This window comes from Delphinapterus leucas, chromosome 15 (genome assembly GCF_059928025.1).
Source record: "Delphinapterus leucas isolate spDelLeu-1000000601 "Yukka" chromosome 15, BTC_Dleu_Yukka2, whole genome shotgun sequence".
Classification (NCBI taxonomy): Eukaryota; Metazoa; Chordata; class Mammalia; order Artiodactyla; family Monodontidae; genus Delphinapterus; species Delphinapterus leucas.
This window is the reverse complement of record NC_143143.1, coordinates 45,939,327-45,962,392: the sequence shown is the minus strand read 5'-3', so window position 1 is coordinate 45,962,392 and position 23,066 is coordinate 45,939,327. Positions and strand designations below refer to the sequence as shown.

The 23,066-nt window shown below is 38.4% G+C and overlaps 1 protein-coding gene across 1 annotated transcript in view; it reads left to right on the top strand.

The window, feature by feature from the left end:
* MACROD2 (mono-ADP ribosylhydrolase 2) overlaps window positions 1-23,066 on the top strand; it is a 1,987,750-nt gene that overhangs the window by 1,034,192 nt on the left and 930,492 nt on the right. The window lies entirely within an intron of this gene.

Below are 23,066 nucleotides of genomic sequence, written 5' to 3'. Positions count from 1 at the left end.
CTTGTGTTATGTGTTGAAATAATGAAAAAGCTGCTGAAACACAATATGCGTTTTTTAATCTAGTAATAAAGAAAGTAATATGGCTGAATAATGCCTGGCTAGATTAGCTTTGACACTGTATTTGCTTTGTGTCCAACTTTATCTGGCAGTGCATTATTCACTAGTACTATACACAGTCCTTTATTAAGTCTTAATCAAATGCATTTTATCATAAGTGTCAATTCAACTCTTTCCTGTTGTATTTATATATTCTTAAATACTGAATTCTTTGTAACAAATGATAAATGCTCAGGCTGGAAAAGCATATCATGTTTCTGGGGCTTGGGCATGAGGTCACTGTGTAGGCACAGGCTGGCTTTACATCTACATTAAAGTCATCTGCAAACAGACGATTATATTGCCCTCTCTTTTCTCCTCTTAATAATCCAAAATGTGACAATGTTTATTTAATTTTTTCTTCATCAATGTGAAGCAGTCGTGCTTTGGTCATCCATTGAGGGCATTTTAATAGATTTGTAGGGCACCTAAATAGACTAAAACTTTTGACATAGATTTTTATTTAATAGATTTTTGGACTAAATTTTCAAATGTGACTATGAGCTCAAATGAAGTAGGTTAAACATAAAGATTTATGTACAAACTGACAAGGGATTGAAAACAGCTACACACATTTTCAAGTATAATTAATTAATAATGAGCTGTGTATTTTGTAAATACGAGTGGATCTTAGAAAGCTTCTTAGGTTTCCTTGATTTTCTAGGAAAGAAAATGCTTACAAAATGTACTATTAAACTGTGTTAAGATCTTAAGCTTACTATTCTGATAATATTGGGCAAATTTAAGTTTTTAAGTATTGCCTAAATCCAACTTCACATTGCTTGATAGTCTGGTTCTTTTATCAAAACAGCACTTGTGGATTTATAGGACTTCTTGTGTTTGGAGAGAAAAATACCACTATTATAATCCTAAAATATCAGTTTGGAGAAATCTATTTATCCTACCAATATATATATATATCTTTAAAACTAAAGAAGTTCATAATTTTGGATTAAAAAAATACCACATTAAAAGAGGTACAAGGCTTTAAATGAACATTACATGAATTTGGACTGCTGTCTCTCCGAGTAAGTGACAGGGGAGATGGGGGGAGATGGAATGTTAATGGCATTAGTCCCTACATGCTAACATGGCATTAGCCCCCGAGTAAATATCACTAGTTGCATAGTTTTATCTACAGAAGTAATACTTAGACAACTAAATATTATAATTAGTGCTTACATGTGAAATACTAAGAATAAATTAGAGGCTTCTTTTACATAATTCACTCCACATTGGCATATAAATGACACTCAAATAATTATGTGTAAGAACAGAACCAAAACAAAAATTCCAAAAATCTCCCAAAATAACCCCCCCTAAAAAATTATTGATTTTGTTTATTTGTAATTTTATTTTAGAAAGCAATGGTTTGTGAACACCATTTATGAAATGGTATACCTGGAAATATTAAAATTTAGAAGGTTCAGGAATCCTAGAGGCTTCAATGCAGAGTGGATTCAGAGGCTCTGACTGTGTTTAACAATATCTCCAGGAAACCATTAACGATTGGTGGCTATGGGTTTTTTCATTCTCCTCTTAAGAAAACGTCCACATTTCAATTTGTGTTATCCTTCTTTTTCGCTTCTTTTCCTCAGTGAATAATTATTCTCACTTTGTTATTGCAGTGGGTTTTCTTGTTTGTTTGCTTTTTCCCTTTTATTGTTTTATTTTTTGGCCTGTCTTGTCCCAAACAACGTCTCAACTTGTAGCTAAGACTTAAATCAGTTAAGAGAAGATTATAGTAACTTTTTAGATTTGTCTTGATGAGTTAATAAATGTTTCAGCTTTTAAGTCAGTGTTTATTAAGTAGAAAAAGCTGCTTCAGTAATTTGGGGTAATGCAGGATTAAGTAAATGTAAACAGTTTTCTTTATTAGAGAAATTCTCGGAACATTTAATATTCTAATATGATTTGTGAACTTCTGTGAGGGGGATTTGGATAGAATGTTTTTCCGCCTCATTTACCCACAGAAAGCCCTTGGTGTGGTGGTTGGAAGCAATAGCAAACATTTACAGTATTTAGTATGTGTCAGATGCTGTTCTAAGCACTTTACCTTATGAGGAGAAAACAAATCTTCTTTCCAGATGCAGAAGATGCAGAAATTGAGGCACAGAGGCTCAGTGTCTTGCTCTCCTGTCAACAGCCAGCAAGGAACAGGGGTAGGGATCTGAACTAAGCGGCTTATCACTGCACCATGCACTTATTTATTAGTGTCCATTAATGGGTCTGCCTACTGGCCAAGCTAATCTGTTGAGCATTTAGTTAGTTGATATGATGTAGGTCAAATGAATTTACATTAATTCTTCATGCAGTCATAGCCATACCAAATAAATCATTTCCTCTGTACTTTAACCTTCAGCTGAAGTGTCAGTCAGATCCTGTGCTGTCCTTGAGCTCTCTTGTTTTTCTTCTCTGTCCAAATAACTTTAATGAACACAGAGCTTTATCAATTATAATAATAATACCTTGACATATTTATGACTTAAACTGCATACCTTTTTTTTTTTTTTGCGGTATGCGGGCCTCTCACTGTTGTGGCCTCTCCCGTTGCGGAGCACAGGCTCCGGACGCGCAGCCTCAGCGGCCATGGCTCACGGGCCTAGCCACTCCACGGCATGTGGGATCTTCCCGGACCGGGGCATGAACCCGTGTCCCCAGCATCGGCAGGCGGACTCTCAACCACTGCGCCACCAGGGAAGCCCTGCATACCTTTTTAATACAGAAAAATTATTCTTAACATGATATTTTTCTTACCAAGTAATCAATCAGTGATATTGATGGGCCACTAATTATGAGCACATATTTCTAGTAAGAGTCTCAGGGTAAAAGAGTCAATCAAGTTAGAAAAATAATGCATTAAGAGGAGACAAAGGTTCTCCTTAAAATGATTTTTATACTTAAAAATGTCAGGCCAATTTTTAGTCTGTGTCAAATTTTTAGATTGAAGTTAAGTGTTAACCATTTGAAAAACAAATTTGAATCTCATATATGTATATATATATTTATATATATTTACATACATATTAATTTTGACCACATGACTATTTTATTTTGGAGGTAGTTTTGTTTTTGTTTTGTTTGTGTTCTTGATGTTGGCTAAATTTAACTTGTTTGGACAAAAACCCGAAAGATTGGATAAAGGCCATCTTTCTTAAGGTTTTATTTTTGTTCTCTATGTTGCTTTTTTTTAATAGTCTCTTTTCTTTATTTTTTAAAACAAAAAGCAAAATTAAAACCACAAAAACGTTATTAAGATGCTATTTACAAGCATTAAGAGTGTCCCTGTGTAAGGTTATTGATATTGGTATTTATGGGATTAACGTAGGGACGTTGTAGATCTGATGGTAGATCTACAGCAGGAAGGATCATGGATGTGGAAGGGAGAGATCGTGGTGAAGGTCCAGTTCTTCTGCTGAATTTGTGTGTGACCCTAAGCAAGTCACTAAGATCTCTGGATCTGTTTATATTCATCTGTAAAATGGGACCATGGGATTTGATCCCTGTTATATCTTTTCCCACTATTCTCCTGTAAGTCAGTTTAGAAACTTCCTTGAATAGATCTTTGCTGTTTAACATGTGCTCATCATGCTTACAACAGAGATTTTCAGCTTCTTTTTAGAAGTTTATTGCATTCTCTGGACAACACCATGCTGTGTGTGTGTGTCTGCATCAGCAAGAGAAAGTGAGATTAAAATAGATTTAGAAAACAAACAGAATTGTGAGACTTCAGCAGAGGAATTTCTAATATCACAAAAAGCCTCAGCCAATATCGAGTCTGGGATTAACCAACAAATGAGTGTCTTTTCTACCAGGCAGACACATTTCTAAAGAATTAACTCTCTTTATGTGAGTATACAGTAATGGAACTATAAATCTAAATACAACTAAAGTTCTGAAAAAATGGAAAGGCAATAAGTCACTCATAACAGTTTGCCAGCGGCAGCCGCTCTCAGATCACTTTCCCCCCACGTGCTAGAGTCTGATTTGATTTCCAGCTTTCAACCCCTCCTCGAGGTGCAGTCATCAGTTCTCTTGTGGTGTATTATAGGATCCTGATGATATTAAGGAGTAGAGAACGTGGCTGTATTCCCTTTTCCAAATGGGTTTTTCTATGTGCAGTTCATAAATGACCAATAAGAATTTACTGTTCAGGTTTACTTTTCCCTTGGGATCCTATCATTTTTTTTAAATATTAGCCATAAATTCCTCACTATTTCCTTAAAGTATTCAGTTGCTTTTGTGAGACTCAATTTGTATGCCAAGAATCACTTTGATACTTGTCTTGGAGACTGTAGACCAAACATGCATCAACGTGGAAAAACAATATGCAACATTTGGCTTTGGCGTGGCCCAAAATGTGGTATCCTGAATTGTCATATTTTTTTCTGTATGTTATAAAGTATGAATAATAATAGGAAAAGATGAGTATCTTCCCTCAAAATGTAATGGTTATATTAACATCTGTCAGCTATTTTGTGAGAACATTGCCAAAATATAACATTTATCTTGGCATTTCGTTCCATTTTGCTTTTTGTGAGTATCTTCTGTTTTATTGCCATTAACATAGCATAACAGATGTCCTTCAGATGTGACAAATCAATTATTTCCAAAATGTCCCAGTAGTTATTAGGGCAGATTAATGCAAGGTGCTATAAGAGTAATGTCCAAATAAAATGTCATAATTGAACACTTCACCACAGGAATAAGATTGAGTTGATCTTGGTACCTTTGTGAGAGAAAAGGGGGAAAAATCGTCATACTCAACAAAAGTAAAATATACAGGGTTGTGCTTTGTTGAAAGATCAGGCAGGTGCTTTGGTGATATCGTTTTCAGTGCAATGATCAAGCTGCCATGATAAATGATATTTTTTACAGATGTGTAGCTGGTTTCTAATGAGGATCAATGCAAGATAAGCTTGGGAAGGGACATTTCAGTACCAAGAGGTCTCTGTGGGGGAATATCAATTATGAAAATTCGGGTGTTACCTTTTGGACTTCGGCATTTGGCAAGTTCATAGCAAATCATTATGAAAGATTATTTATGTTCTAGAATTTTGAGTTCCAGGGCCTTAAAATACTTGAGAGAGTGTTGAAAAATAAATTTAAACACTGTCAAGTAATGATACCAGTATGTCCCTGGGACCTAGGCATGGAGAGGAATGAGTCTGGTTTCATGGACATGAGACCTATGCAGTCAGTGGGACCCCATGCTTAGAAGGAACCCACATTACATGCTTGCTTTGATGCTGTGGTCCCACCATTTTGAAATTTTTAATAATTTTTGAGAGAGGTCCTGCATTTTCATTTCATGATAGTTCCCACAAATCTGGGGACTCCTCAGCGGAGTTGTAAAGGAAAGACAGGACTCCATGATGATTCCAAGTCTTCTCACCTGGATTTGGGAGGTGACTCTTTAACTTCTTTCCTCCTAACAGTGTTCTTTATTTCTATCTCTCTTGCTCTACCCCCATCTTTATTTTGATTTGGAAGACAGATCCTCTGCAATGTTAAGTCCTCTGTAAAGGCTCAAAGTGTCCAACATGTTTGATTTCAGGTTGCTCTAGAAATGACTAAACATCTATGTTATTGGACGTCTATGCCATGACTCACCTTCTTACCTAGTTATTCACTCTTTAAGCTCTGGCACTATGCTGGAAACCAGCCTTCATGCTGTGGGCAGAGTGGTGAATAAAGAGACTTGGTTCCTGTTGTCCTAATCTTAACAGTTTAGAAGGGTAGACAGACAAGCCAAGAGATGGTGGTAGCAAAAGCCCTCAGGAACACAGAGGAGGAACACCTAAGGAAGTGATGTCTAAACAGAAACCTAAGTGTGGATAGATATTTTTCATGTGGAGGGGAAAGCAGAGAGTGTTCTAGAATGAAGGAAGAGCATGAACCAAAGCCTGGAAGTGAAAGGCTGCCATCTTCAGGAGAATTTCTCCTGTGGAAAATTACACTGATTCTGTCCAAAGTAGGTATCAGACAGAGATTCTTTTCAGGGGATTACAAGTTTGTTAGTACTAGGTCTTTAGAAGGTAATGGTTTTGAGTGAGAGGCCACCACAGAAGGGCCTGCCCCTCTACTTTGACCAGATTTTTAATCACAGAGTCCATGTAACTTATGGCTGAACCAGACCAGGTTTTAATATGTGATTCCATGGACACCTTGAAGATTGCAGTTTAGTGCTTAGAAGCCAAAAAAGTTGTTGACTAGAGGGAAAAGGTTATATAAATTGCTAATCAAAATTAAATACTGTTATGGACTAAATGTTTGTGTCCCTGCCCCCAAATTCATATATTGAAGCCCTAACCCCTAGTATGATGGTATCTGGAGGTTGGGCCTTTGAGAGGTAATTAGGTTTAGGTGGGGCCCCCATGATGGAATTAGTGTCCTTATGCGAAAAGGAAGAGAGAGAGTTATCTCTGTCCATGTGCACACATGAAGGAAATGCTGTGTGAGCACACAGCCTTAGGAAGGCGGATATGCACAAGCCTGGCAGAAGGCCCTTACCAAAAATCGTATCTGCCTGCACCTTGACCTTGGACTTCCCAGCCTTCAGAACTGTGAGAAATACGTATCTGTTGTTTAAGTTCTCAGGCTGGTATATCAGGAAGAAGACAAATGCATACATCATTGTATAATAGTGTCCTAAGTAGTCTCCAACATTCTGCTCAGGAAGACCCAGAACTTCACTTTGACCACATGGTGTATGAGAAACAGAAGGGAAATCCCCGTACAATGGAGCACATCGCATAAGCCAAGTAGTACAGGTGGCCAACCCAGAATACCACGCGAACAGAAAGTGATCATTGTAGCTGCCACCCATCATCCATCAGATGGCTTCCCAAGAGTTTATCAGAAGGAGAAGAAAGAAGTAGGTAGTTGACTGTGTTTTTTGTAGCTTTACTTTGTAGATGGGTGAGCATTACAAATATTACAACTGAAACCTTCCAGGGAGTTCATCTGCCTGAAACTTTCAGAGCCCTGTGAAAGCAGATGCTGACTCATTAGCTGGGATGGTGTGAATTCTAGAATTATTTCTGACATATCTGTTCCCGCTTAAAATATAGAGAAGGAAACCACGGAATAGAAACCAATTTTCCCTTAGGCCTCTAACAATGCTATTTGATTTTATACTTTGAGAGGGGAAAAAAAAAAAAAAGTGTGAAGGAAAAGAACCATAGAAAAAGATTCTCCACAGGCGAGCAGGGGAAAAAGTAACCTATTACCTTGCTTTGCCCATAAAAGTTTTTTCTTTTCCCTTTTAAAATGTGAAAGTTTGATGTCTGTGACACCGCTATTACTTTTTCCTTTGTAAATGAACTGATGGAAGGAACATATCATCTGATAGTAATCTTTCACGTGTGCACACAGCAGTTGGTTGATAAAAATGATTGAATTTAAAAATATGCACAAAGAGATGGTGAAATGGATGTATCTAATCATTTTGTGCTCTATTTTTATCACCTCATGTAGTCTGCACACATGCAGACTAAAATATTTTTGTTCTGATTGTGGAAGTAAGGCATTTCACATATTGAAATAATTCCATTGCCTCTCTGAACCTAGACAGTGACCTTACAAAGGTTAGCTTAATTCATTTGCAGAGCCTTCCATTTTTGATTTATTTGAATCCAGAGAAGTCAACATGTTATGGTAGAATGCAAAACTCCCTTTCCTCTCCATTTTTAATGTAATACAGTATGAAAAATATAGAATAGATGATTGTTACTTATTGGATAGGCCAGCACAGACAACCCAGGTGTTTGTTTATAAGAAACAAATAAGTATTCTGGAGTAATTGATGACAATGAGACATTTAGCTTTTCTTTGACATTTAAGATTTAGTGGTTGGAAGCTATATATGTACCCAGCACGAGTGAGGAACCCCCAACTCTCTGGATTTTTAAATGTAAGTCCATTTAGTCCTATCCATATTTAAGAATATTTCAGAATATGAGTGGTAGACTCTGGCTTCTAGCTTTGATTGGTGTAATTTGTAACCTTCAAAAATATAGATTTTATAAAAGATCTATTCAACACTATATTATTTAAGATTTTGATTATTTTAATGTGAGGTTTATCACTCTTGTTTTCCTGCTAAAATCACTTCATTTATTCATTTATTTTCTCATTTAATCAACTTGTATTTACTAACTGCTGAATCTGTTAGAATGTTTCCCTACAAATAATGAAGAGTCCCATCCAAAGTGGCTAAACAATAAAGGTCATAAACAAAAAGAAAAAGGCTGGATCATAAAGGAAAATTTATAAATTTAACTATCCTTAGGTTAAAAACTTATGTGAATCAAAAAATACCATGAAAAATTTAAGCCATGGGTGGACCTTCAAGATGGTGGAGGAGTAAGATGTGGACATCACCTTCCTCCCCACAAATACATCAAAAAATACATTACAGGGCTTCCCTGGTGGCGCAGTGGTTGAGAGTCCGCCTGCCGATGCGGGGGACACGGGTTTGTGCCCCGGTCCAGGAAGATCCCACATGCCGTGGAGCGGCTAGACCCGTGAGCCGTGGCCGCTGAGCCTGTGCGTCCGGAGCCTGTGCTCCGCAACGGGAGAGGCCACAACAGTGAGAGGCCCACGTACCGCAAAAAAAAAAAAAAAAAAACATCTACAGGAATTTCCCTGGTGGCGCAGTGGTTAAAAATCCGCATGCCAATGCAGGGGACATGGTTTCGATCTCTGGCCCAGGAAGATCCCATATTCCACAGAGCAACTAAGACGGTGTGCCACAACTGCTGAGCCTGTGTACCACAACTACTAAAGCCCGTTTGCCTAGAGCCTGTGCTCCACAACAAGAGAAGCCACTGCAATGAGAAGCCCATGCACCACAATGAAGAGTGGCCCCTGCTCGCTGCAACTAGAGAAAGCCTGCACGCAGCAATGAAGACCGAACTCAGCCAAAGATAAATAAATAAAGTAAATACATTTTAAAACAATACATCTACATGTGGAACAACCCCTACAGAACACCTACTGAATACTGGCAGAAGACCTCAGACTTCCCAAAAGGCAAGAGACTCCACACGTACATGGGTAGGGCAAAAGAAAAAAGAGACAAAAGAATAGGGATGGGACCTGCATTTCTGGGAGGCAGCTGTGAAGGAGGAAAAGTTTCCACACACTAGGAAGCCCCTTCACTGGCAGAGATGGGGTGTGGGTGGGTGGGGGGGAAGCTTCGCAGCCATAGAGGAGAGTGCAGCAACAGGGGTGCAGAGGGCAAAGCGGAGAGATTCCCGCACAGAGGATCGGTGCCGACCAGCACTCACCAACCCGAGAGGCTGGTCTGCTCACCTGCTGGGACAGGTGGGAGCTGGGATTTGAGGCTTGGGCTTCAGAGGTCAGACCCCAGGGAGAGGACTGGGGTTGGCTGCGTGAACACAGCCTGCAGGGGCCTAGTGCGCCACAGCTAGCCAGGAGGGAGTCTGAGAAAAACTCTGGACCTGCCTAAGAGGCAAGAGACCATTGTTTCGGGGTGTGTGAGGAGAGGAGATTCAGAGCACCGCCTAAACGAGCTTCAGAGACGGGCGAGCCATGGCTATTGGCACGGACACCAGAGACTGACCTGAAGTGCTAATGCTGCTGCTGCAGCCACCAAGAAGCCTGTGTGCAAGCACAGGTCACTCTCCACACCTCCCCTCCTGGGAGCCTGTGCGGCCTGCCGCTGCCAGGGTCCCATGGTCGAGGGACAACTTCCCCAGGAGAACACATGGCATGCCTCAGGCTGTCGCAACGTCGCGCCGGCCTCTGCCATTGCAGGCTCACCCCGCATTCTGTACCTCTCCCTCCCCCCAGCCTGAGTGAGCCACAGCCCCCTAATCAGCCACTCCTTTAACCCCCTCCTCTCTGGGCGAAGAACAGATGCCAGAGGGCAGCCTACGTGCAGAGGCACGGCCAGATCCAAAGCTGATCCCCAGGAGCTGTGAGAACAAAGAATAGAAAGGGAAATTTCTACATGTAGCCTCAGGAGCAGTGGATTAAATCTCCCCAATCAACTTGATGTACCCTGCATCTGTGGAATACCTGAATAGACAATGAATCATCCCAAAATTGAGGCAGTGGACTTTGGGAGCAAATGTAGACTTGGGGTTTGCTGTATGTGACTGACTAGTTTCTGATTTATATGTTTATCTTAGTTTAGTTTTTAGCACTGGTTATGATTGGTGGACTTGTTTATCAGTTTGGCTGCTCTCTTTTTTTTTTTAATTACTTTTTAATTTTTTATTTAGTAATATTTTTTAATTTTAAATAATTTTATTTTAATTTATTTTTTCTTTCTTTCCTTCTTTTTTTTTCTTCCTTTTCTTATGAGCCGTGTGGCTGACAGGGTCTTGGTGCTCTGCCTGGGTGTCAGGCCTGAGCCTCAGAGGTGGGAGAGGACATTGGACCACCAGAGACCCCCCAGCCTAACATAATATCAATCGGCAAGATCTCCATCTCAATGCTAAGGGCCGGCTCCACTCAATGACCAGCAAGCCCCAGTGCTGGACACCCCATGCCAAACAACTGGGAAGATAGGAACACAACCCCACCCATTAGCAGAGAGGCTGCCTAAAATCATAAGTTCACAGACACCCCAAAACACACCACCTGATGTGGTCCTGCCCACCAGAAAGGTAAGATCCAGCCTCATCCACCAGAACACAGGCACCATTCTCCTGCACCAGGAACCCTACAAAAGCCACTGAACCAACCTAACCCACTGGAGGTAGACACCAAAAACAACAGAAGCTACAAACCTGAGAAAAGGAGACCCCAAACACAGTAAGTTAAGCAAAATGAGAAGACAGAGACATATGCAGCAGACAGAGGAGCAAGGTAAAAACCCACCAGACTGAACAAATGATGAGGAAATAAGCAGTCTACCTGAAGAAGAATTCAGAGTAATGATAGTAAAGATGATCCAAAATCTTGGAAATAGAATGGAGAAAATACAAGAAATGTTTAAAAAGGACCTAGAAGAACTAAAGAGCAAACAAACAACGATGAACAACACAATAAATGAAATTAAAAATTCTCTAGAATGAATCAATAGCAGAATAACTGAAGCAGAAGAATGGATAAGTGACCTGGAAGATAAAATAGTGGAAATAACTACCACAGAGCAGAATAAAGAAAAAAGAATGAAAAGAACTGAGGACAGCCTCAGAGACCTCTGGGACAACATTAAAAGCACCAACATTCAAATTATAGCGGTTGCAGAAGAGGAAGGGAAAAAGAAAGGGACTGAGAAAATATTTGAAGAGATTATAGTTGAAAACTTCCCTAATATGGGAAAGGAAATAGTCAAGTCCAGCAAGTGCAGAGAGCCCCATATAGAATATATCAAGGACAAACAAACCAAACACATATTAATCAAACTATCAAAAATTAAATAACAGAAAAAATATTAAAAACAGCAAGGGAAAAGCAACAAATAACATACAAGGGAATCCCCATAAGGTTAACAGCTGATCGTTCATCAGAAACTCTGCAAGCCAGAAGGGAGTGACAGGACATATTTAAAGTGATGAAAGGGAAAGCATACAACCAAGATTACCAGCAAGGATACCGTTCAGATTCAGCGGAGAAATTAAAACCTTTACAGACAAGCAAAAGCTAAGAGAATTCAGCACCAGCAAACCAGCTTTACAACAAATGCTAAAGGAACTTCTCTAGGCAGGAAACACAAAAGAAGGAAAAGACCTACAAAAACAAACCCAAAACAATTAAGGAAATGGTAATAGGAACATACATATCAATAATTACCTTAAATGTAAATCGATTAAATGCTCCAACCAAAAGACATAGACTGGCTGAATGGATACAAAAACAAGACCCATATATATGCTGTCTACAAGAGACCCACTTCAGACCTAGGGACACATACAGACTGAAAGTGAGGGGGATGGACAAAGATATTTGATGCAAATGGAAATCAAAAGAAAGCTGGAGTAGCAATTATCATATCAGACAAAATAGACTTTAAAATAGACTATTACAAGAGACACAGAAGGACACTACATAATGATCAAGGGATCAATCCAAGAAGATATAACAATTGTATATATTTTTGCACCCAACATAGGAGCACCTCAATTCATAAGGCAAATGCTAACTGCCATAAAAGGGGAAACTGACAGTAATACAGTTATAGTAGGGGACTTTAACACCTCACTTTCACCAATGGACAGATCAACCAAAATGAAAATAAACAAGGAAACACAAGCTTTAAATGACACATTAAATAAGATGAACTTAATACTTATAGGACATTCCATCCAAAAACAGCAGAATACACTTTCTTCTCAAGTGCTCATGGAACATTCTCCAGGATAGATCATATCTTGGGTCACAAATCAAGCCTTGGTAAGTTTAAGAAAATTGAAATCATATCAAGTATCTTTTCCTACAATGACGGTATGAGACTAGATATCATTTACAGGGAAAAAAAACTGTAAAAAATACAAACACATGGAGGCTAAAAAATACAGTACTAAATAACCAAGAGATCACTGAAGAAATCTAAGAGGAAATTAGAAAATACCTAGAATCAAATGACAATGAAAACAGGACAACCCAAAGCCTATGAGATGCAACAAAAGCAGTTCTAAGAAGAAAGTTTATAGCAATACAGTCCTACCTCAAGAAACAAGAAAAAATCTCAAATAAACCACCTAACCTTACACCTAAAGCAATTAGAGGAAGTAGAACAGAAAAAAGCCCAAAGTTAGCAGAAGGAAAGAAATTCTAAAGATCAGATCAGAAATAAATGAAAAAGAAATGAAGGAAACAATAGCAAAAATCAGTAAAACTAGAAGCTGGTTCTTTGAGAAGATGAACAAAATTGATAAACTGTTAGCCAGACTCGTCAAGAAAAAAAGGGAGAAGACTCAAATCAACAAAATTAGAAATGAAAAAGGAGAAGTAACAGCAGACACTACAGAAATACAAAGGATCATGAGAGATTACTACAAGCACGTCTATGCCAATAAAATGGAAAACCTGGAAGAAATGGACAGACTCTTAGAAAAGCACGACCTTCCAAGACTGAAACAGGAAGAAATACAAAATAAAAACAGACCAATCACAAGCACTGAAATTGAAACTGTTATTAAAAATCTTCTACCAAGCAAAAGCCCAGGACCAGATGGCCTCACAGGTGAATTCTGTCAAACATTTAGAGAAGAGCTAGCCTATCCTTCTCAAACTCTTCCAAAATATAGCAGAGGGAGGAACACTCCCAAACTCATTCTAGAGGCACTATCACACTGATACCAAAACCAGACAAGGATGCCACAAAACAAGAAAACTACAGGACAGTATCACTGATGAACATAGATGCGAATATCCTCAACAAAATACCCCAAACAGATTCCAGCAGCACATTAATAAGATCATACACCATGATCAAGTGGGGTTTATCCCAGGAATGCAAGGATTTTTTAAATATATGCAAATCAATCAGTGTGATACACCATATTAACAAGCTGAAGGATGATAACCATATGATCATCTCAATAGATGCAGAAAAAGCTTTTGACAAAATTCAGCACCCATTTATGATAAAAACTCTCCAGAAAGTAGTCATAGAGGGAGCTTACCTCAACATAATAAAGGCCATATATGGCAAACCCACAACAAACATTGTTCTCAATGGTAAAAACTGAAACCATCTTCACTAAGATCAGGAACAAGACAACATTGCCCACTCTCACCACTATTATTCAACATAGTTTTGGAAGTCTTAGCTACAACAATCAAAGACAAAAAAGAAATAAAAGGAATCCAAATCAGAAAAGAAGAAGTAAAACTGTCACTGTTTTCAGATGACATGGTACTATACATAGAGAATCTTAAAGATGCTACCAGAAAACTAGTAGAGCTAATCAATGAATTTGGTAAAGTGGCAGGATACAAGATTAATGCACAGAAATCTCTTGCATTTTATACACTAATGATCACAAACCTGAAAGAGAAATTAAGGAAACACTCCCATTTACTACTGCAACAAAAAGAATAAAATACCTAGGAATAAACTTACCTCCAGAGACAAAAGACCTGTATGCAGAAAACTGTAAGACACTGATGAAAGAAATTAAAGATGATACAAACAGATGGAGAAATGTACTACATTCTTGGATTGGGAGAATCAACATTGTGAAACGACTATACTACCCAAAGCAATCTACAAATTCAGTGCAATCCCTATCAACCTACCAATGGCATTTTTCACAGAACTAGAATAAAAATTTCACAATTTGTGTGGAAACACAGAAGACCCCAAATAGTCAAAGGAATCTTGAGAAAGAAAAACGGAGCTGGAGGAATCAAGCTCCTTGATTTCAGACTATACTACAAAGCTACAGTAATCAAGGCAGTATGGTACTGGCACAGAAACAGAAATATATTTCAGTGGAACGGGATAAAAAGCCCAGAGATAAACCCATGCACATATGGTCATGTTATCTTTGATAAAGGAGGCAAGAATATACAATGGAGAAAAGACAGCCTCTTCAAAAAGTGGTGCTGCGAAAACTGGACTGCTACATGTAAAAGAATGAAATTAGAACACTCCCTAACACCATACACAAAAGTAAACTCAAAATTTATTAAAGACCTAAATGTAAGAGTAGACACTATAAAACTCTTAGAGGAAAATGTAGGCAGAACACTCTATGACATAAATCACAGCAAGATCCTTTTTGACCCACCTCCTAGAGAAATGGAAATAAAAACAAAAATAAACAAATGGGACCTAATGAAACTTACAAGCTTTTGCACAGCAAAGGAAACCATAAACAACACAAAAAGACAGCCCTCCGAATGGGAGAAAATATTTGCAAATGAATCAACTGACAAAAGATTAATCTCCAAAATTTGCAAGCAGCTTATGCAGCTCAATATCAAAAAAGCAGACAACCCAATCCAAAACTGGGCAGAAGACCTTAAAAGACATTTCTTCGAAGAAGATATACAGATTGCCAGCAAACAAATGAAAGGATGCTCAACATCACTAATCATTAGAGAAATGCAAATCAAAAGTACAGTGAGGTATCTCCTCACACCAGTCAGAATGGTCATCATCAAAGAATTTACAAACAATAAATGCTGGAGAGGGTGTGGAGAAAAGGGACCCCTCTTGCACTGTTGGTTGGAATGTTAATTGATACAGCCACTATGGACAACAGTATGGAGGTTTCTTAAAAAACTAAAAATAGGACTACCATATGACCTAGCAATCCCACTACTGGGCGTATACCCTGATAAAACCATAATTCAACAAGAGTCATGTACCACAGTGTTCATTGCAGCTCTATTTACAATAGCCAGGACATGGAAGCAACCTAAGTGTCCATCGACAGATGAATGGATAAAGAAGATGTGGCGCATATATACAGTGGAATATTACTCAGCTATAAAAAGAAATCAAACTGACTTATTTGTAGTGAGGTGAATGGACCTAGAGTCTGTCGTACAGAGTGAAGTAAGTCAGAAAGAGAAAAACAAATACTGTATGCTAACAGATATATATGGAATCTAAAAAAAAAGAAAAGGTTCTAAATAACCTAGGAGCAGTACAGGAAGAAAGATGCAGATGTAGAGAATGGACTTGTGGATGTGGCAAGGGGGAAGGTTAAGCTGGGATGAAGTGAGAAAGTGGCATTGACATATGTACACTACCAAATGTAAAATAGATAACTAGTGGGAAGCAGGCACATAGGGAAATCAGCTCTGTGCTTGTGACCACCTAGAGATGTGGGATATGGAGGGTGGGAGGGAGACGCAAGAGGGAGCGGATATGGAGATATATGTATATGTATAGCTGATTCACTTTGTTATACAGTAGAAACTAAGAACAGTGTAAAGCAATTATACTCCAATAAAGATGTTAAAAAAATAAAGTAATGGAAAAGGTGTAGACATAAAAAAAAAAAAAAGAAAGTGAAGACATGGATAGGTAGAAGATATTTGCTATTCATGAGCAGGCATTAATAATGTTCTGAATATACAAAGAACAAGCTAAAAAAATCAATTAAAAAGACAAACAACAGAAAGATAGAGGAGGGATACAAATAGGCAAATAATATAAGAAAAAGCCTAACAGCCCACAAATACAGGAAGAAATGTTCAAACTTGTTAGTAAGCAGAAAGGGTAAATTAAAAGCAAATGAGATATCATTTCACATAAAACCTGACTGTACAAAATATTGGCAAGGTTGTGAACAAAGAGGGATTCTCATACCCTTGGAGAGGGTTTAATTAGCACAAACTTTTAAGAGAATAATTTGATAACATGTAGTAAATTTGATGATACACCAATTCTTTAAGTGAACAATTACATTCCTGGATATATATGCTGATCTTGCAACTTTAGGGCCTGATATATTAATCAGTAGAATCGAAATGGTTAGAAAGCATCAGAGTGCAGCACATGTATTAAGAAGAAGCTATAAAAAGTTTAAAATATACAAAAGAACATTATATTTTATTTAAGTATAAACATACGTACTAAAATAAATATTCATGCATGAGAATAATAAACACAAAATGTAGGGTAGAGTGAAAGACAGAAAAGGGATTGAGAAGGACTACACAGACCTCCTTTAATGTTTCATTTCAGGAAAAAAAATGGTTTTCTCATATAACAAGAAGTCTAGAGTCTCAACAAGTTCATGAAAGACCCTGGTTTGTTCCTCCTCTTCATTCTGCTGGTCTCAGCATGTTTTCTTTATGGTCACATGTTGGCTACTGATAATCCAGGTACCCCATGTATACTTGCCAAGTCCAGGGGTAGAAGAAGGGCCATTTCTTCTATGTGTGGGTCTTTTTAAAAAAGTGAGCTGTCTTAGAAGCACCCCACCCCCAATCCCCAGCAGATTGACCAGACTTAGGAAACACGCCTGTCCTTACACCAGACACTAACAAGGGCAGTGAGACCAATATGACTGGTTATTTCCACTCAGGATTATCCAGGTGGAAGGAGGGGAGGCCACTGAACAAAATTAAGTTCTACCAGTAAGAAGGGGAGAACACTGTTGGACTAGTAGTGTTGGCTACAAATATATATGTCCTAGGGACACAGAGTTGAATATGACATGCTCCTCAGGGAGCTCTAGTGGAGTTGAAATTCTAGTGGAGAAGACTGATAATAAAGTGCAAATTAATAACATAATTTCAGATAGAGGTAATTCCATGGAGAAGAGAAAACACTGGGGCTTGTGGGAAAACAATTAGAGGGTGACCTGGAAGACCTCTCTGATGAGGTGACATTTGAGCGAAGACCTGAATTACATGAAGAAACCACCCATAAGCAGATCTGAAGAAAGAGAAGGCAGGGAGAGAGAACAGATGTGCTGGTGCAGGAGTGAGTTTGCTGTGTTAGAGGAAAAGAGAGAGTCTGCTGTACCCAGAGGAAGAGAGGGGGCGGGCAGGCAGGAGGTGAAGTGAGTGAGGGCCATACAGGAGCCAGACCATGTAAGTAGTCTTTCAGGCCAGGCAAGGGCTTTGCGTAGTTTGTAAAGGGTAATGTGAAGCCACAGGAAGGTTATCATCAGGATTGTGATGTGATCTGATCCGTGGCTTTAAAAGATGGCTGTTACAAAAGCCCAGGCAAGTGATGATGATGACTTGGACTAGGGTTGGGGCATTGGAGATGGGGAGAAATGGGCCTGCTCACGTGAAGACGACAAAGGGAAAGCAAAACGGTGAAGAAGGCAATAAGACGGAGCCAAGCTGAGCCCAGGAAAGGGCTATAACTAGGTATTGCTTTGATAAGATGGCTCTTGGGACCAGAGCTGAAACCTAGAAAGAGACACTGTCAGTCTATGAGGAGAGCCTTCTAAAAAGACACAGTGTGATGCTAGGACGACTTCTTTGCATTTCTGGAGTTTAGCAATGCTGTGTCAGCACATCGATGCCTTGGCAGACGTCCACAGACAGCAGAGTGGTCTCTGTTCAGTGTTCAGAATCCAACATTCCAGGTCATGCTTCCAGCTGTGAGGTGGGAAGTGCTTTAATGTATACTTGGTCAGCATGGTCTTCCAGAAACTCAGAAACAAATTAGGGACAGAACCGTTGAAGACTTCAAAGAGATGGAAAGGAGCTTGAAACAAAGATCCTAGAAAACTACTGGATTTGAATAAGCAAGTGTTTGAGGATTCAGGAGGTAATTTGGATGGCTTGAGCTCATTCCTGCTTCTCCTGGTTCACTAGAATAGTCTAGGCATCTTCTGGACCTCCCTGGTCACATGCCCATGTTGCCTCCTGGGGGCGCTTTTCTAACCTGCAGGGTGGGGCGTTTTATTTTCCTGCTAATATGCTCTAATCACCTCTAATAGTAGCCTCCATCTTAAATATTTAGACTATTTAGACTATTAACTTTATATGGTATATTTAAAAAGTAATTCCAACAAATAGATATTAACCATTAAAATAACTTCTTCATTAGTAAATAGATCCATTTGAAACTGCATTTTAATTTCTATGTCTAAAAATGAAAGTGCACAGTTTTGTTTTGTTTTTAAAAACCCACCAAGAGAGGCATGTATACTATCCTTTTCCTTCTTTATCCATAAATTTTTACCAATATAATATCTATTGATCTGAGTGCAGAGTATTGGTAAAAGTAAGATGAATTGTCAAAGTAAACTGGAGAAGGCATGCAACATATGTGTATTTTATATATAAATTTTTTTGTAGTAAGTGATGGGGACACAACTAAAACTAGAAAGGAGCTTTACTTGTACATAACTGGAAGATCTGGGCGCAGCTGGATACAGAGATTCTAATTGATATATCCAGGGCATGGTTTTTCTCTCCAACACAGCTTCCCTTCCTCTTCTTGGCTCCATTTATAAACGGTTATACCTGTATGATGGCAAGATGGCGATAGCAACGCTAGCCTTATGGTCTCTCAGGTGTTCAACAGTTGGGGGAAAATCTCATGGCCTATCCTTGGCGCTGGTTGTATCCATTCCTGGAACAACCTCTGCATCAAGGGGAGTAAAGTGCCCTGATTTGGTCACATTCCCTCCACCTCTTGAAGAATGGATTGAATCCACTCTATCCAAATATATGGTCTAAGAGGAGGGCAAAGCTGGTTTCCCAGTAGGAAATTGGTGTGCTGATACCAAAACAAATGGGGAATGCATGCTGGGGAACCATGGAACATATTTGCTCATTGCCCTGTTTCGGGCCCTAACAGTGAGAGGCAGGTATACTGCCGTGTCGGGTCTCTAATAATTTGTCAAGAAAAGCTACCCAGCACTACTCCTTATTTTTCTCTAAGATAACAAATTATTCAGCGAGCTACTCAGTTGTTTGCTTCTGAACTTCTAGCACTAAAGGAAGCCCCAGGTTCAAAGAAGGAAGAGAGGGTTTCCCTATCCTGTGCCAGGTGCTTGATATATACCATCTCATCAACTACCTATGAATATTTAATTATTAGTCCTATTTTTCAAATGAGGAAGAAGCCTGAGGTTAAGGAACTTATTTAAGTTCATATGACAAAAGTGCTGCAGCTCATGTTTGAGCCAGAATCTTTCTGAGAGTAAGGCAGCCTGCCTCTGCCCTAGCCAAATATAACTCTCCCATTAACTTGCTCACTGGGTGAAGCAATTGGCTTTATTCTTTTCCCTTTGAACACTTTAATTTTGTGGCATTTACTTTAAGATGTAGACTTTGTATATGTTATAACGTAGTAAATTTTAACACTTTTTAAGATCCTCAGCAAGAAAATTGTCAGTTTTTCTGTAAGCTTTCATTCCCTAAATATGTAGTGAATGCCTATTACATGTAAGGGCACAAGACCAATGTGATGTGAGCTGGCTCCACCATTCCAAGATGGTTTTATAATAGAAAGAGTCTTCCTCTTTCCTGGCTCATCAGTCAATCCAACCCTGAATCCTCAGAAGAAACTATGAATGGTGGAATTCAGCAAGGCTGAAAACCTCCCCCTTGAGATCTCCTTCTCAAGATCCCCTTCTAGCCTGTAACATACTGGTAGCTGCAGCCATCACACCAGATTGTGGTTCTTGAGCTTACATTGTTGATATGTCTTCCAGGTTGTGCCGTCCTCGTGTGGAGCCATCTTGTTTCACTCCCATTTGCATCTCCAGCATGGAGCATGCTCCAGGTGCATATTAGGTGCTCAATGACTGTTTCTTGAATTAAGTGTTCTATTAGTGATTGGCCATAAATAGATGCATTTTTTTAGGTTTGCCTTTATTTTTTTAATTAATTCATTTATTTTTTATTGAAGTATAGTTGATTTACAATGTTGTGTTAGTTTCAGGTATACAGCAAAGTGATTCAATTATACATATACATACATACACATATATATATATATTATTTTTCAGGTTCTTTGCAATTTTAGGTTATTCCAAGATATTTTAGTTTATTTCCCTGTGCTGCACAGTAGGTCCTTGTTGGTTATCTATTTTATATACAAGAGTGTATATATGTTAATCCCAAACTCCTAATTTATCCCTCCCCCCCATCACCTTTCCCCTTCGGCAACCATAAGTTTGTTTTCTAGGCTGTGAGTCTCTTTCTGTTTTGTAGATAAGTTCATTTGTATCACTTTTTTTAGATTCCACATGTAAACAATATCATAATGATATTTGTCTTTCTCTGTCTGGCTTACTTCACTTGGTATGATAATCTCGAGGTCCCTCCATGGTGCTCCAAATGGCATTATTTCATTCTTTGCTATAGCTGAGTAATATTCCCATTGTATAAAGATACCACATCTTCTTTATCCACTCTTCTGTCAATGGACATTTAGGTTGCTTCCATGTCTGGGCTATTGTAAATAACCCTGCAGTGAACAGTGGGGTGCATGTATTTTTTCGAATGATGGTTTTCTCCAGATATATGCCTAGGAGTGAGATTGCTGGATCATATGGTAGCTCTATTTTTAGTTTTTTTAAGGAATCTCCATACTGTTCTCCATAGTGGCTGTACCAATTTACATTCCCACCAACAGTGTAGAAGAGTTCCCTTTTCTCCACACCCTCTCTAGTATTTATTGTTTGTAGACTTTTTGACAATGGCTATTCTCACTGTTGTGTGGTGATACCTCATTGTACTTTTGATTTGCATTTCTCTAATAATTAACAATGTTGAGCATCTTTTCATGTGCCTTTTTAAGCCATTTTTGGTATTTGGTATAGCAATACCACTAAACATTTAACCACTGAAATAATTGATATGAAATACAATTTTTTAGAAAATATATTTACATTAAATATCATATGATAACTAAATACACATATTATGTACCACCTAATGCATGACTTATACATATGGAATATATGATTTCACACACTCTTATGCATTCTTTTAGGTACATGTATACATGTAGATTGCTCATACTCATAACATTTAAGATTTTTCAGTTTTTGTTTTTAAACAAGTGTTATAGCCTAGACCTTTCCTGGGATTTGAATTCTCATATCAGCATTTTATGAAACCGTCAACTATGAACAGTTTACCTTCTGACCTCTACCCTTTCTGACCTCCTCCCTGCTTTTTGACATTAAAAAGTCCAGGAGCCTGATTCCTCCAGCTCCATTTTTCTTTCTCAAGGTTGCTTTGGCTATTTGGGGTCTTTTGTGTTTCCAAACAAATCGTATGAAATGAATTATATTTCTGGATCTTTTTTCAGCAAGCCACAAAAAGATGTAATTCTATTTTTCAAAAAGTAATTTAGTTCTAGAAAGTTGATCTGACATGTAACCAATTGATAGTTGAAAAAAAAGACAACCACCATTTTTTGTCAAGATTTTTAATTTAGCTAAAAGTGAGTTTGCAAAAGAATATTGAAAAAACCTCAAGAGTTGTAAATCTTTAATTTCCGTTGTCAAAACCTTGCAGTAATGCACAATTCTTTATGATTTATGATTTCCTAAACATGCAACATCCCCTTCTTGATTATCATTCCCTTCATATATTTTTTTTTAGTATTCTGAGATTTCTCTCTATCTATACTTTTTTTTTGTCATTGTTGTTTTTATTTTTTTTAACATCTTTATTGGAGTATAATTGGTTTACATTGTTGTGTTAGTTGCTGCTGTATAACAAACTGAATTATCTATACGTATACATACATATCCCCTCCCTCTTGCGTCTCCCTCCCACCCTCCCTATCCCACACCTCTAGGTGGTCACAAACACAGAGTTGATCTCCCTGTGCTATGCAGCTTCTCCCCACTAGCCAACTATTGTACATTGGGTAGTGTATATATGTCAATGCCACTCTTCGTCCCAGCTTACCCTTCCCCCTCCCTGTATCCTCAAGTCCATTCCCTATGTCTGTACCTTTATACCTGTCCTGCCACTAGGTTCTTCAGAAACATTTTTTTTTTTTTTTTAGATTCCATATATATGTGTTAGCACACGGTATTTGTTTTTCTCTTTCTGACTTACTTCACTCTGTATGACAGACTCTAGATCCATCCTCCTCACTACAAATAACTCAATTTTGTTTCTTTTTATGGCTGAGTAATACTCCATTGTATATATGGGCCACATCTTCTTTATCCATTCATCTGTTGATGGACACTTAGGTTGCTTCCAACCTAAGTGGCTATTGTAAATAGTGCTGCAATGAACATTATGGTACACGACTCTTTTTGAATTATGGTTTTTCAGAGTATATGCTCAGTAGTGGAATTACTGGGTCATATGGTAGTTCTATTTTTAGTTTTTTAAGGAACCTCCATAGTGGCTGTATCAATGTACATTCCCACCAGCAGTGCAAGAGGGTTCCTTTTTCTCCACACCCTCTCCCACACTTACTGTTTGTAGATTTTTTGATGATGGCCATTCTGACCAGTGTGAGGTCATGCCTCATTGTGTTTGGATTTGCGTTTCGCTCATCATTAGCGATGTTGAACATCCTTTCATGTGTTTGTTGGCAATCTGTATATTTTCTTTGGAGAAATGTCTGTTTAGGTCTT